General features: G+C 31.1%; 1 long non-coding RNA gene across 2 annotated transcripts; it reads right to left on the reverse strand.

Annotated features, from left to right (window-relative positions):
- Nucleotides 1-907: 907 nt before the first annotated feature.
- On the reverse strand, nt 908-13256 carry LOC139502394 (uncharacterized). 2 transcript variants are annotated; one of them, XR_011658831.1, is made up of 4 exons: nt 13178-13256; nt 8111-8264; nt 2888-3002; nt 908-1285 (listed from the first exon to the last, which is right to left on the reverse strand). It is a non-coding gene; the product is annotated as an uncharacterized lncRNA (long non-coding RNA). The 2 variants fall into 2 exon arrangements; XR_011658830.1 differs by lacking the exons at nt 8111-8264; nt 13178-13256 and adding an exon at nt 4800-4855.
- Nucleotides 13257-13742: the final 486 nt, after the last annotated feature.

A 13742-nucleotide genomic window follows, 5' to 3' on the forward strand; every position in this document is an offset into this window, starting at 1 on the left:
CAGTGGTTGTCTATAATCTCATATTTATTAAAAGAAAATTATTCAGAGAATTTGGTGTTGATGGCAGCTCTATTTTAACTCATATTGTAATTGTTTATAGTCTCTGGTCAATTCAATATATCATGGCAAATCTTTTAGACACCTGGCTTTTGTTGAGGACTGCATGTTAGCACCTATAGCTAAATGCCTTTCGGGTGTTTTTGTTGTGTTATTGCTGTCTGATAATCAGATTGATGTACACAGCTACTTTTGCATAGGTACTATTTCTGTACTAAAAATATGTAGTACTGGAAATTTACTTTTTATATTTGGTACTATTTTGTTACTTTAAAATTGTTGTAATATTTACGTACCTGTATTTTACAGTACTTAATTTGTACTGGAAATTTAGGTACTACAGATTTTTGGTTATTACCGTTACATTTTCAGCATTTTGAAAGTTTTTCTATTTCAAATCTCTTAAAATTATGATTTTCAAACATGGAATATTGTATTATTTCTGTACCAAAATATTTAGTTCAAATCAAGTACTGTAAAATACAAGTACCTAAATATTACAATAATTTTAAAGTAAAGAAATAGTACTAAAAATTAAAAGTAAATTTCCAGTACTACATATTTTGAGTACAGAAATAGTACCTATGCAAAAGTAGCTGTGTATACCTCATATCTCATTGTACTAATAAACTAAAATAGAAAGTTCTATGAAACAAAGGCTAGCTGATATACAAATATACCATATTGAAAGTCTCTAATTTACAACCATTAACTTCTTTTTTCATATATGCAAAATAGTTTTCTCATTTTAACACTGATCTTAAGGTGAAGGCAAAATGTTGACAAATAACAGGCATTTATATACCATTTAAAGATTTCAAAGTTTGGCTGCACAATATAAAGCTAAACATTTTTGTTATTTCATTTTTTATATAAAATTCATTTTCAATACATCGTGTACATGATATATGCATTTTCATTTTTTTTAAATGTAACTTGTACATTTTTGTATGTTGACGCAATAATCTGAATTTGAATTGTATTGTATTCGGAAAGTACTTATGGTTGAAAAAATAAACACAATAGTTAATTCCAGTTGGTAATGGTATAAATTTCTTGACTACCATGTCTGTTAATAATGTTTAAGAGTCCACTTCTGCATATAATTGCTATTTGTACCCAAGGATTCCTTCATACATTTCCACTTATCCTCCTAAGATGTTGCTCCAATGATAGAATCCTGTAATGCATACTTTGCAATCAGACTTTGGAATACTTCCTACAGTTCCTGTAATATAATAAAATCAGCATGTAATGTTTATTTCTGTATTGTAGTCCAGCAAAAAAGGTAACATCAGTTTAATCTCCAATAATTTACCAAACTTATAATCAGGAGAAAACTGTATTGTATTTTAAGCTCTGACATGATAAATTGGTGATTTTATGGTGATTTACCCAGTAAAATTTTGACAGTAAAACCTGGGTTTTCCCAGTATTTCCCACTGGGCTGGGCAATACTCATAAAACCCAGGTTTCTACAAACCTAGTTTCAGGACATTTTATGGTGTCAGACTACCAATTACTCCCTTCAATTTAGAATGTATGAAAAGTAGCCCTACTCTGACAAAAAAAGTGTGTTTGATGTCCTTGTTTACTTTAACTAACCAACAAATCTGCAGAAATGAAACTTTTGGTGAAAGAGAAATATATCTAGACCATTTTGAGCCAATATTTACTTGTCTATGAGTTTGCAATAAAAATTGAGGATTTATACGCTCCATAGTATACTAATTTAAGATTTCCAGAAAACCAGGGGTTATTTTTGGAGTACCTCTGTTCGAAGGTCAGTTATTTTGTTTGAAGGCTTTAAAGGTATGGTAAAAAATTGGCATGTAAAAAGCTGATATATGTACAAATCAGGATATACCTGGTTTCTATGAAGTTAAACTTAAGGTAAAATATTTCGAAAGCTGTGAAAATTGCAAAATTTGGTTGAACAGATAGGTATTTTTAATTGATGATCTGACATTTTATAGCTCACTATTCTGTATCAGTTTTCTTATTGGTGAAAGCTGTACATATGCTCCTTTATAGTTAGCAAAATTCAGTCATTTGGACTCTAGTGAATAGTTGTCTTATTGGCAATCGTACCATTTTAAATGTTTATATTAAACTTCTTATGAAAACAAACTCTATTCATGTATTTGTACTACACATAACCTGTATTATGTATATGTAAGTATACTTAGTGCCTATAAAAACACAACTCATCATTTTCAAGCCCCCTTCTTTCATGTCTTAGCCCCTTACAATCATTGCTTACACCAAATATAGCTAATATCTTAATTGATTTTATATAGTATACAACAAACAGACTAAAATATGAAACTTAATATTGACCAATGAACCATCACAATGAATATCAGGTCATTGTAAGATGAACCATGCCCAGACAGTCTGACAGACATGTACTTCACCATACAATCAGTTGCAGACAAGACAAAAAATACCTACATGACCTAATTCATGATATCAGTAATTGTTTAATCTTGGTCAAGCTATTTTGATAATTTATTTTCCTCAAACTACAAGCATAACACATGGGTATATTTATATGTAATAAGAATTGAATCTTAGGAAAATCCAGAATATAAAATTCTATTCTCATAAAGTTAAATGGACTGAAAATTAAAGGGGTAAATAAATGTAACTACATGTCTATTCCATATATGTATAGCAGATTACTTTTTCCCTTGATCTGTTGATTCAATGGTAGTGGTTTTTTTTTATTTTGTCAGTTTGAGTCGACTCCTTTTTAAATTTGCAGATTTCAGCATTTTTTTTAATACCATTTTGACTACAAAAACTACATAACAAATACTGTACATACCAGTTACACGAAATGTAGATACAGGGTCTCATCTACATGTATTTTTAATCAATTCATTCATGTCATCGTACAACTTCAAATCCTCTTACATCTTGGGAGCAACAAATGTGTAATTCTGAAAATTTAAATTACATTAATTATTATAAATATAAGCCCTGAACATGATTAATGTTTTCCAAATAAAACTAGAGGCTCACCTTGGTTTATGTGAATATTAAACAAAGGACACAGATGGATTCATGACAAAATTGTGTTTTGGTGATGGTGATGTGTTTGTAGATCTTACTTTACTAAACATTCTTGCTGCTTACAATTATCTCTATCTATAATGAACTTGGCCCAGTAGTTTCAGTGGAAAATGTTAGTGAAAATCTACAAATTTTATTAAAATTGTTAAAAATTGACTATGAAGGGCAATAACTCCTTAGAGGGTCAATTGAGCATTTTGGTCATGTTGACTTATTTAAGGTCTTACTTTGCTGTACATTATTGCTGTTTACAGTTTATCTCTATCTATAACAATATTCAAGATAATAATCAAAAACAGCAAAATTTCCTTAAAATTACCAATTCAGGGACAGCAACCTAACAAGGGGTTGTCCAATTCATCTGAAAATTTCAGGGCAGATAGATCTTGACCTGATGAACAATTTTACACAGCTACTTTTGCATAGGTACTATTTCTGTACTAAAAATATGTAGTACTGGAAATTTACTTTCAATATTCGGTACTATTTTATTACTTTAAAATTATTGTAATATTTACGTACCTGTATTTTACAGTACTTAATTTGTACTGGAAATTTAGGTACTACAGATGTTTGGTTATTACCGTTACATTTTCAGCATTTTGAAAGTTTTTCTATTTCAAATCTCTTAAAATTATGATTTTCAAACATGGAATATTGTATTATTTCTGTACCAAAATATTTAGTACAAATCAAGTACTGTAAAATACAAGTACCTAAATATTACAATAATTTTAAAGTAAAGAAATAGTACTAAAAATTAAAAGTAAATTTCCAGAACTACATATTTTTAGTACAGAAATAGTACCTATGCAAAAGTAGCTGTGTACCATGTCAGATTTGCTGTAAATGCTTTGGTTTTTGAGTTATAATTCAAAAACTGCATTTTACCCCTATGTTCTATTCTTAGCCATGGCAGCCATCTTGGTTAGTTGGCCGGGTCACTGGACACATTTTTTGAACTAGATACCCCAATGATGATTGTGGTCAAGTTTGGTTAAATTTGGCCCAGTAGTTTCAGAGGAGAAGATTTTTGTAAAAGTTAACGACGGACGACAGACGCCAAGTGATGAGAAAAGTCATCAATTCTGACCCAGATACCATTAACATAAAGGCTTAATAAACCTTATCTAGCTTAATTTCTTGTCAGCTTTACATGCAGTTTAACTCTTTTTGAAAATCAAACTCTTGAATGTTCTTTATTGTATAAGTAAACAAACTGTCAAAGCACAGTTTATAGATTTTTCTAATTTCAAATCTTTCAAGGACCATAATTGTAATTTCTTAAAACATGTATTGAAAATCTTTCTCTGGTTACCAGTCTTCTGAAATGATGGTAAAATCTCAAACATTCTGATAAAGATACCTCCTTATTTTATCTATTTGACTCTAACTTAAGTAATTGTTTGTCCATTAAATCATTGTCAAATAGATTGCATGGTTAGCTGTTGTTTTTTCTAACAGCTATCAATTGTTGCTGGTTGATGTAATCTCTTTTCAGTGTCTCCTTCCTCTCTTTTAGGTCAAATCTATTCAATATGATGCAGATTTCACAATTTTTTATTATAGCAGAATACCTTTCCCTCTTCATACAAATTGTGACCCCCCATATACCCCCATAATACTTGAAATATAATAAAATCTATATTGTGATGTTTACTTACAAGAAGTCCCTGTTCTCCTGATAACCCAGGTGGTCCTGTGGAACCAGCTTCTCTATAACATACACATTTGTATTATTATTTATTTAAATCAATGAAAAACATACATTTTACCATTCATTACTTTATACATTTTTTAATCATTAACGATACATAATTTTCAAATTCCTTTTGCATTAATTTCAACCATATATGAATTTGTTTTCAATATATCTGTTCTCACAGAAAAGAAAACACACAAACAAAATACAACATTCGGACGGACAACGGTATACCATAATATGCCCCGTCTAAAAGACGACAGGCGTATAAAAACGACAAAATTTCCTCAAAATTACCAATTTAGGGGCAGCAAGCGAAAAAAAAATAATAAAGTGGCGAAAAATATAGTTTTGGCGAAAGAGGTGGCAAAAAAAATAATCGACCCTGGTTGGCTGGGTCATTGGACACATTTTTTAAACTAGATATTCCAATGATAATTGTGGCCAAGTTTGGTTAAATTTGGCCCAGTAGTTTCAGAGGAGAAGATTTTTGTAAAAGTTTACAGGCGACAGATGACAGACCCCAAGTGATGGGAAAAGCTCACTTGGCCCTATGGGCCAGGTGAGCTAAAAGAGACAGACTTTTTGTTGGATGCTGGCAGGGGTTAAAAAATCCACTAGCCCGACGCCCGGGACTACAGTATTTAGACCTCGGGCAACCAAAACTTGTAACCCAATATGCCCGACGGACTAGTGACAAAAAATTCTTGGCGTTTCTAAAATAGAAAGGGGAAACTCCCCTCATCACTTTTCTATCTTAGCCAATCAGATTTGACTACGTCATCGGGGATTCCCAGAATTTGAACTGATTTTGTACAAGTTTTTAAATAGAACAAATAACTCTGGATGGATCCCGTACTTTCAATATCGATGTATCAGTACAGGGGTAGTGTACATTGCTTATGCAACCTGATTGTACCTCCTTCTGAATGATTTATTGCAATATAAATGTGAATCCTTTTTGACAGCAGAAACCTGACTTTTGTTAGATATAACTTTTGAAACACGTGCACATGTTCATGATGTTATGGACGTCATTTTGTTGTTGTTTACATTGTTTACATACTGTGAAAAAGACTCCAGACCATGATCTAAACATTAACAGTCTTCAGAAAACTTAAACTTTATGCAATAATATTCATCAATCATGATAATCTTCATTGATATTCAAATGAATTCGAGTTTTAAAGAAATAAAATTTATAACAAATACAATATTGATCAATATTAGTTTAGAGACTGTGCTTAGGTTGTAATCTATTTATGTATAGCCCATAATTAGCTTACCTGTGATAAATGTAAATATAGACATTACTGTACTTCGTTTATAAAACAATTATAAAAGACCAAAACTATTGATAGTGATATTTATTCACATAAATATTTGAGGTCATTTAATTTATTTAAATAATTAGAATATTAAAACTGAAAATAAATATGAGCATAACATAATTAACCAGCTGATAATTCTTTTACACAAACGTGATGATGTATCTGATAAAAACCCTCCAATCCTTTATATATCTATGTATAGCAGTGGTCAAGAATTGTATCATCTTGGGATTTGGTCAACTCATTATTACAGAATATTCAGTAAATATTCAATTATCAATTAATTGAATATATCTGCTAATGTCAGTAATCGGATAGTTTTTGCTGACATAAGTTTTGGGTATCCGATTTGCAAAAATCTACTGTACAATGGAAAAAAATTGTTAACTTTATAGAATTCATTGTTACTGCAGCAAACTCTGAATTTGTAATTCATACTAGGGCTAGCAGGTCAGTTTTGCTGGGCTAGTAGTTTTTCTAACAGGGCTAGTAAAATCCTGCTACCAATTAGCCCTGGGCTAGTGAGCTACAACAAAATTTCTTAACCCCTGTAATGCTGTATCAAAATCATGATAATATGCTGCATCATATTATTACAAACTAAATGAATGCAAGTCATTGAGTACATATATATGTAGTTACTAGTACATAATATTTGAAGTTAAAATAAAGGATAAGATTATTACCGGTAAAAAGAGAATAAAACATGACAAAATCTGTATCATAATATCACAATTTGTGTGCTGTTGTTTTAAAAATATTTTGTTTATTATTGTATTTATTTGTGTGTTTTGTATTTTTTTTATAGTTACATTTAGAGTGCCAAAAAGTATGAAAACTTGACGTTCGTGACGTTACATACCAAACAATGACGTCATTAAATTTTTTTACCTATTTTGAGGAAACAAATTTTTAAGCAAAAAAAAAAACCAAAACTGACCATTTGAAAAAAAAGAAAAAAAAAGTAGGGGTGTGATAAAGGGTAGGGCTGTGATAAAGGACATGCGATAAAGGGTGCGCATCAAAGTTGCGCGATATGGATTAGATAGCATGCTATTTATCAAATATGCAAAACTACTGTATTTACTACTAAACATATGATAATATCAGATTATTACATGGCATTTTTCATATCGCATGTATTATCAGCCCTAGGTTCAATATCAGCCCAAGAGCCGCATGGCTCGAGGGCTGATAATACATGCGATATGAAAAATGACATGTTATAATCTTTTTATCATATGCTTCAACAGTAGAGAAAAATAACAGATTCATATATATTGTTCCTTCTACGTGGTTCCCGAAAAGATCTTGAAAGAGTAAAAAGTTCACGGACGTCGGACCCAAAATTTGATACATTCAATAAGAAATCTTTCTATCATATGCCTCAACAGAGAGAAAAAAAAACACATTTTAATATGGACGAATCGACAAAAAAATAATTATACAATATACATAATGAAAATTGTTTGGAAAAGTCAACTTTTTTTAAAGTAACTTTCTAAATTATGTTTCAGAAAGACTGGACTTAAAAAATGCATTTATTTAATTATTTTTTTTTAATTTAATTTAATTATTTTACACAATATACTTTCCAGTATTCATATAATTGTTTTGTACACTACTTTGTAATGTTTTTCACTGAAAACGTAGCATTAAGGTGTATTTTCCGGAATTTGCCGAGTATCACCGGAATGCCATGTGATAACGTTACGGAAAGGCATGTGATAACAATCGAAGCATGTGATAAACTTTTCATATCAGCCCGCTAAGCACCAATTCGAAAAATATAGAAAATACTTTAATTTAATGCTATTATCATACGGTAAAAATCATATGTTATTAAGTCTAAGTATATGATAAATCTTATTATTATCAGTCTCTGGTCAGAAACGAAGTCACACAACAGCGAAATGCATGTATGATGAAGATTAATACTTACCATTGGCTGTCAACATACATTTTTATGTACATGTAAAAATGGACTGTCAGGCATGGAGTCATTGGACACTGTAGTGCATGTACATGTAGGTTACTTCATTCCAGTATCAGTCATAATCAATAGTCAACTCCTCTGTCCATTTTTTGTTATATTGCTGAAAGGGAGAAAACAGTATTTAGCATGTGGACACAATACTATTCAAAGAGTTTTGCAAAAAAAATAGCTTATAATATCCATGAACTTCTTTCTATTTGTATTAGAAATTTTTCTTGTTTTGAAAATCACAATTAATAGCATAAGATACCCTTTTAATGATTGAGGCAAAGTTTGATTAAAGGAGTAAGTTCGGTAAGGGCCATATTTGGCCCCAATTATAAAGTTCATAGTTACAAGACAATAAATGTTTTAAGTTGCCTTAAAGACATGTTAGAAAGTTAAACAGAACTGGTTGTGTCAAAGTTTAATTCTAACACGTTGATTTTTACATCCAAAAAAGGTCAAGATAAGGGATTTTAGTGAAATTTGACAAAATCAGCTAGATTTCAACCAAATAAAGGACCAGGAAACATAGAGCGCAGGCTTCGACAAGCTTAAGATTCAAATAAGACATGTGATATGTCTTCACAAACATTATTTTAAAAGATCTTTGTTGTCGACGTATGCGCTCTATGTTTCCTGTCCAATAATCTATGGAAATTCACCCATTTTCATTGATTTTTTCGTGAAAAATCAATATGAGTACAACTTGTAACGTCATAATGAAACGCAGAAACGTAAAATTTTCAACAAAATGGTTTATATCCTAGCTAGTCAATGTATTAGCTATAATTTATCGTGATATTGGTCGATGAATCCGAATTTGAAATTTACGCTAAAAAAGGGGGCCATTTTAGGACCTTATCGAACATATTGTTATGCGTTTACTTTACTACATTGGTTAGAGGTATAGGGGGAGGGTTGAGATCTCACAAACATGTTTAACCCCGCCGCATTTTTGCGCCTGTCCCAAGTCAGGAGCCTCTGGCCTTTGTTAGTCTTGTATTATTTTAATTTTAGTTTCTTGTGTACAATTTGGAAATTAGTATGGCGTTCATTATCACTGGACTAGTATATATTTGTTTAGGGGCCAGCTGAAGGACGCCTCTGGGTGCGGGAATTTCTCGCTACATTGAAGACCTGTTGGTGACCCTCTGCTGTTGTTTTTTATTTGGGCGGGTTGTTGTCTCTTTGACACATTCCCCATTTCCATTCTCAATTTTATCCTTTGGCAGAATAACTAAAAGCAGGTCATCCCATTGTCATGATTGTAGTCTTACAATAGTAACTGAAGAACCTCCCCCTTTTTGTCATTATTAAATTAGTTTTCAAGTTGTTACCATTTGAAATTGATTTTTATACAATATTCCCTGACACTTCTATTTATAATAAACCCCTTTGATCTTATATTTTTACCATTTTGGTATTGAACATTGAGGCTCAATTTCATAGAGATCCATAGAAAGGTACACTGTATGGGATTTGCTCATTGTTGAAATATATATATATATGTATTGTGACCTGTAGTTTTATAATATTTTAACTTCTATGTCATTTAATCTTGGGCGAAGGGAAATGATACCATATCTTCTTATACATGTACAATGTATCTATATATTCGTTCAGATGTACATGATGTATGAACATACACAAATGATGCACAATGTACATGTATATTATTCAAGAGTTTAATGTTTGGACATGTTGGATACCAGAAATCCTTGTTTCTTACCCATAATTATAAAAAGGTTTAGTCCATTACCCCAAAAGTAATCCAAACCTTCCTTTTGAGGTATGGACCCTACAATGCTACATGTACAAATGAAAGTGGTACAATTTTATAGAGATCCTATTCATACACAATTTATTGCCATGTAATATGAAAAATGCTTGTTTTGGACCATAATTCCAGATCAGTTTCTGCTTTTTACTAAATAGTATGAACTGAAACAAATTTTACACTTGATATGCAACTTGTCATGGAAAACCTATACAATAATCATGATAAATCATAATAATCAGATCAATATCTTCAAGCATATATATATAACCCAAAAAAAGAAATAAACTGATTATTTGCATGAATTTTTTGAAGTCCAAGGACTACATAGCTCTGCAAAAATAAAACATCTGAAGTTATTTTTTCTGAATAGAATATATATTGAGCTTGATGATCTGTAAACTTGTTACTGCTTGTCATAACCTAAAATAAATATAACTATAATAAGGGTGAGGGTTCGGAGTCCCCTTACATGTCAATGATGTTTAACCCTGTCACTTTCTGTATATGTATGTGCAAGTCCCAAGTCACGAGCCTGTAATACAGTGGTTCTTCTTTGTTGCTTTGTTAGTGACATAATGATATTTGTTTTTTGTTCATTCCCATCCCTAAATTTTCCATCATCTATCATGGAAAACTGCATGGAATTCCATGGAATATTTTTCCATGGAATTCCATGGAGTATTGGAACCTGTTTTCCATGGAAATCCATGGAAAATAAAAAGAGAAAAAAAGGAATTAATAATATTTCCATCTGAAACATTTTCCATGGAATTCCATGGAAAATATTTTCCATGAAGTTTTTCCATGAAATTCCATGGAAATATATTACATAGAATTTCCTTTTCCATGGAATTCCATGGAAATATTTCCATCATTTCCTTTTAAAATGAATTGCTCAAATTAACCTTTGTAATCCTTATGATATGACGTTAAATGATATCTAATGTAAAAAGTGAGGTACAGCCACCTGCAGAATAAGAGTGTACGACAGATTAGGCATTTGTGCTGGCTTTCAGTTACTGCTAGCATGTCTTGAAACTTGTCATTGATTGTCCTGTGCCATGTACAAATGTATGTGATAACTATTGTCCTGTGTCATACATGTACAAATGTATGCGATATTAAACTACAAGTGTTTTGTTATGACTTTGAGTTAATCATAGATAAGATACATGTAGTACAACATGTACCATGTAGTATCGGTTTGAATCATAAACAAATATTCTTCTTGTCACTAATTAGTGAGACCGTAAATTACATTTTGTTTTGATAAACTAGTAAAAAAAGAGTAAAAACAATGATGTACATATACAGATTGTAAAACATGAAAAGTATTTAGATAAAATTGAAAATAGAAATGTGGAATGATGGAGACAACAAACAGACAGTTTATTTATTATATATGTCTATGTTATAATACTTAGTCTTCATGCTGAGTGGCAGCCCAGGCTTGTTAAATTGCTCTCGGGCCTGTAAAAATCCTATTTACAGGCCTACAGAATCTAACTAAAAAATTTCAAAAATCAAGCTCTGGGCCTGTAGATTTAACATGGTATCGGGATCGTTCGCCCTGATTACATGTTCGCCCTAGTTTCGTTCGCACTGAGTTTGTTCGCCCTGGTAATCCGTTCGCCCTGAGTTAGTTCGCCCTATTCTCATTAATGATATGTATATGTTACATTAATAAAAGAAATGTGTAAAAATGAAATGAAGACGAAAAACATGTATTTACTTTATGTCCTTTATATGCAGACCTTCGAAATATATTGTATAGTGAAGCTGTAAAACATAACGATCAATTTTATAACTTGTCTATTGACGAAAAGTTTATATTTTTATTCAGAAACGAAGAACTATGTCAGGTAGTTGCTAAAACCTGCTATAACATTTTATGTAGAAGAACAAATTTTTTATTTGTATATAGCTGATGATATATTTTAAATCTTAGATATATGTAGTTTTAAAAATTGTATAAATTTTGTATATAATTAATCCTTTAATATTAGTCTCTCATATTTCTTGATAGAATGGCACTTGTATATGTTTTAGTATTTAAGCTAATGATATTTTACTGTTAGTTTTAATATACAATATGTTTTATAAATGTTATCCAATATTTCATGTTATACGCAATGTTTTATATGTTTATTGGAATGTATAATGTTATACAAGTGGTGGGACTTTAATAAAATATTGAATCTGAATCTGTATATTTATATATATTAAAATTTATGTTTATCTATTAAAGCTGAATACAGAATATTAATTAAATAAAATTCGTGGCTGCATTGTTACACTTTATTTTATAAAGACTGACTTCAACATATTCAATTAAATACACACAACACTATAATAAAAAATAAAAATCGTAAATATTCGGCGAAATTGTAGACTGACTTCAACATATTCAATTAAATACACACAACACAACACTATAATAAAAAATAAAAATCGTAAATATTCGGCGAAATTGTAGACTGACTTCAACATATTCAATTAAATACACACAACACAACACTATAATAAAAAATATAAATCAGGGCAAACAGGTATCAGGGCGAACAGTCTCAGGGCGAAACGGAACTAGGGCGAACAAAAATCAGGGCGGACGGACCCGGATTCATTTAACATGTACAGTTCATGTGAAGACTGTTAAATACTGCAAGATATTTAAAGTACTTTAATAAGCAAAATTAAAGGGAAAATAATTTTCCCTTTGCAGTAATACACATATTCGCCGAAATTTTTCAACTAAATTTGCCATACTCTGTTCAAATAATAAACATTATGCAAGTAGACAACATATAAAAATGTCAGGTGAACGTGAATCATGTCGAACGGTAGCTGCGGAACCGTAGCTCTTCGGTCCTTATGCTATTTTTTGACTATTTGCGGATGGTCCGCAAATAGTAAAAAAATAGCATAAGGACAGAAGAGCTACGGTTCCGCAGCTAGTCGAACGGTAGTCCAAATAATTATGACGTCTTGAAAGGCTATTATAATTTTTTTCTTTGACGCCTTACATCGACAAAGGCTATTATAAATTAATAGCCTTTCAAGACGTCATAATTATTTGGACTAGTCGAACGGGAGATTGAATCATTCAGTCATTGCAGACTTCTGTTTATTCCTGCACTATAATTCAAATCATTTTTTTTTTAGTAACCTGTACTTTATCCTCGAGTATTTATTAATTCATAGCTCCTTGGTATTGGTTGTCTTGTTAATTAGCTAAACCAAGTACTCACCACTATTGTTGACAATCGGCTGCGTCCTTCTCTCCATCAGGAAACGCGTCATAATCTGTATCTTTCAAGCGTTTTAAAAAAAAATCCGAATCCGGACTAGAGATTGGCGGATATTTTGCGGATGTCCAAAGTATTTCTCCATGTGAAAAAAAGGTATCCCCATTCTTTTTTAAAATGTATACCCCAAAAAAAAATCAATACAAATTCTTGGAACATATAACAAATTGTTTTGTTTATAAGCATCCTTTACAAAGGAGCACCTCCACATGGACAACCCTTTTGGCCTTTATGGCTTTAATTTATAAAATATAATAACTTTTATAACTATAATTTCAATTAATGACTGGGACTATTATATAAGTTAGTATAATCACAGATTATGGCTGTGATTTCATTGTGTAAAATAATATATATATATAAAGATAAATGTTTAACCTTTAATTCAATGAGAAAATAAACCAGCCTTGGCTAATTAGCAATCATTTACCACACCACATTTAGCTTTCAAAATTAATACAGGGATGGATCCAGACATTTTCATAAGTGGGGGCCCACTGACTGCATA

The sequence above is a fragment of the Mytilus edulis genome, chromosome 14, assembly GCF_963676685.1.
Source record: "Mytilus edulis chromosome 14, xbMytEdul2.2, whole genome shotgun sequence".
Lineage (NCBI taxonomy): Eukaryota > Metazoa > Mollusca > Bivalvia > Mytilida > Mytilidae > Mytilus > Mytilus edulis.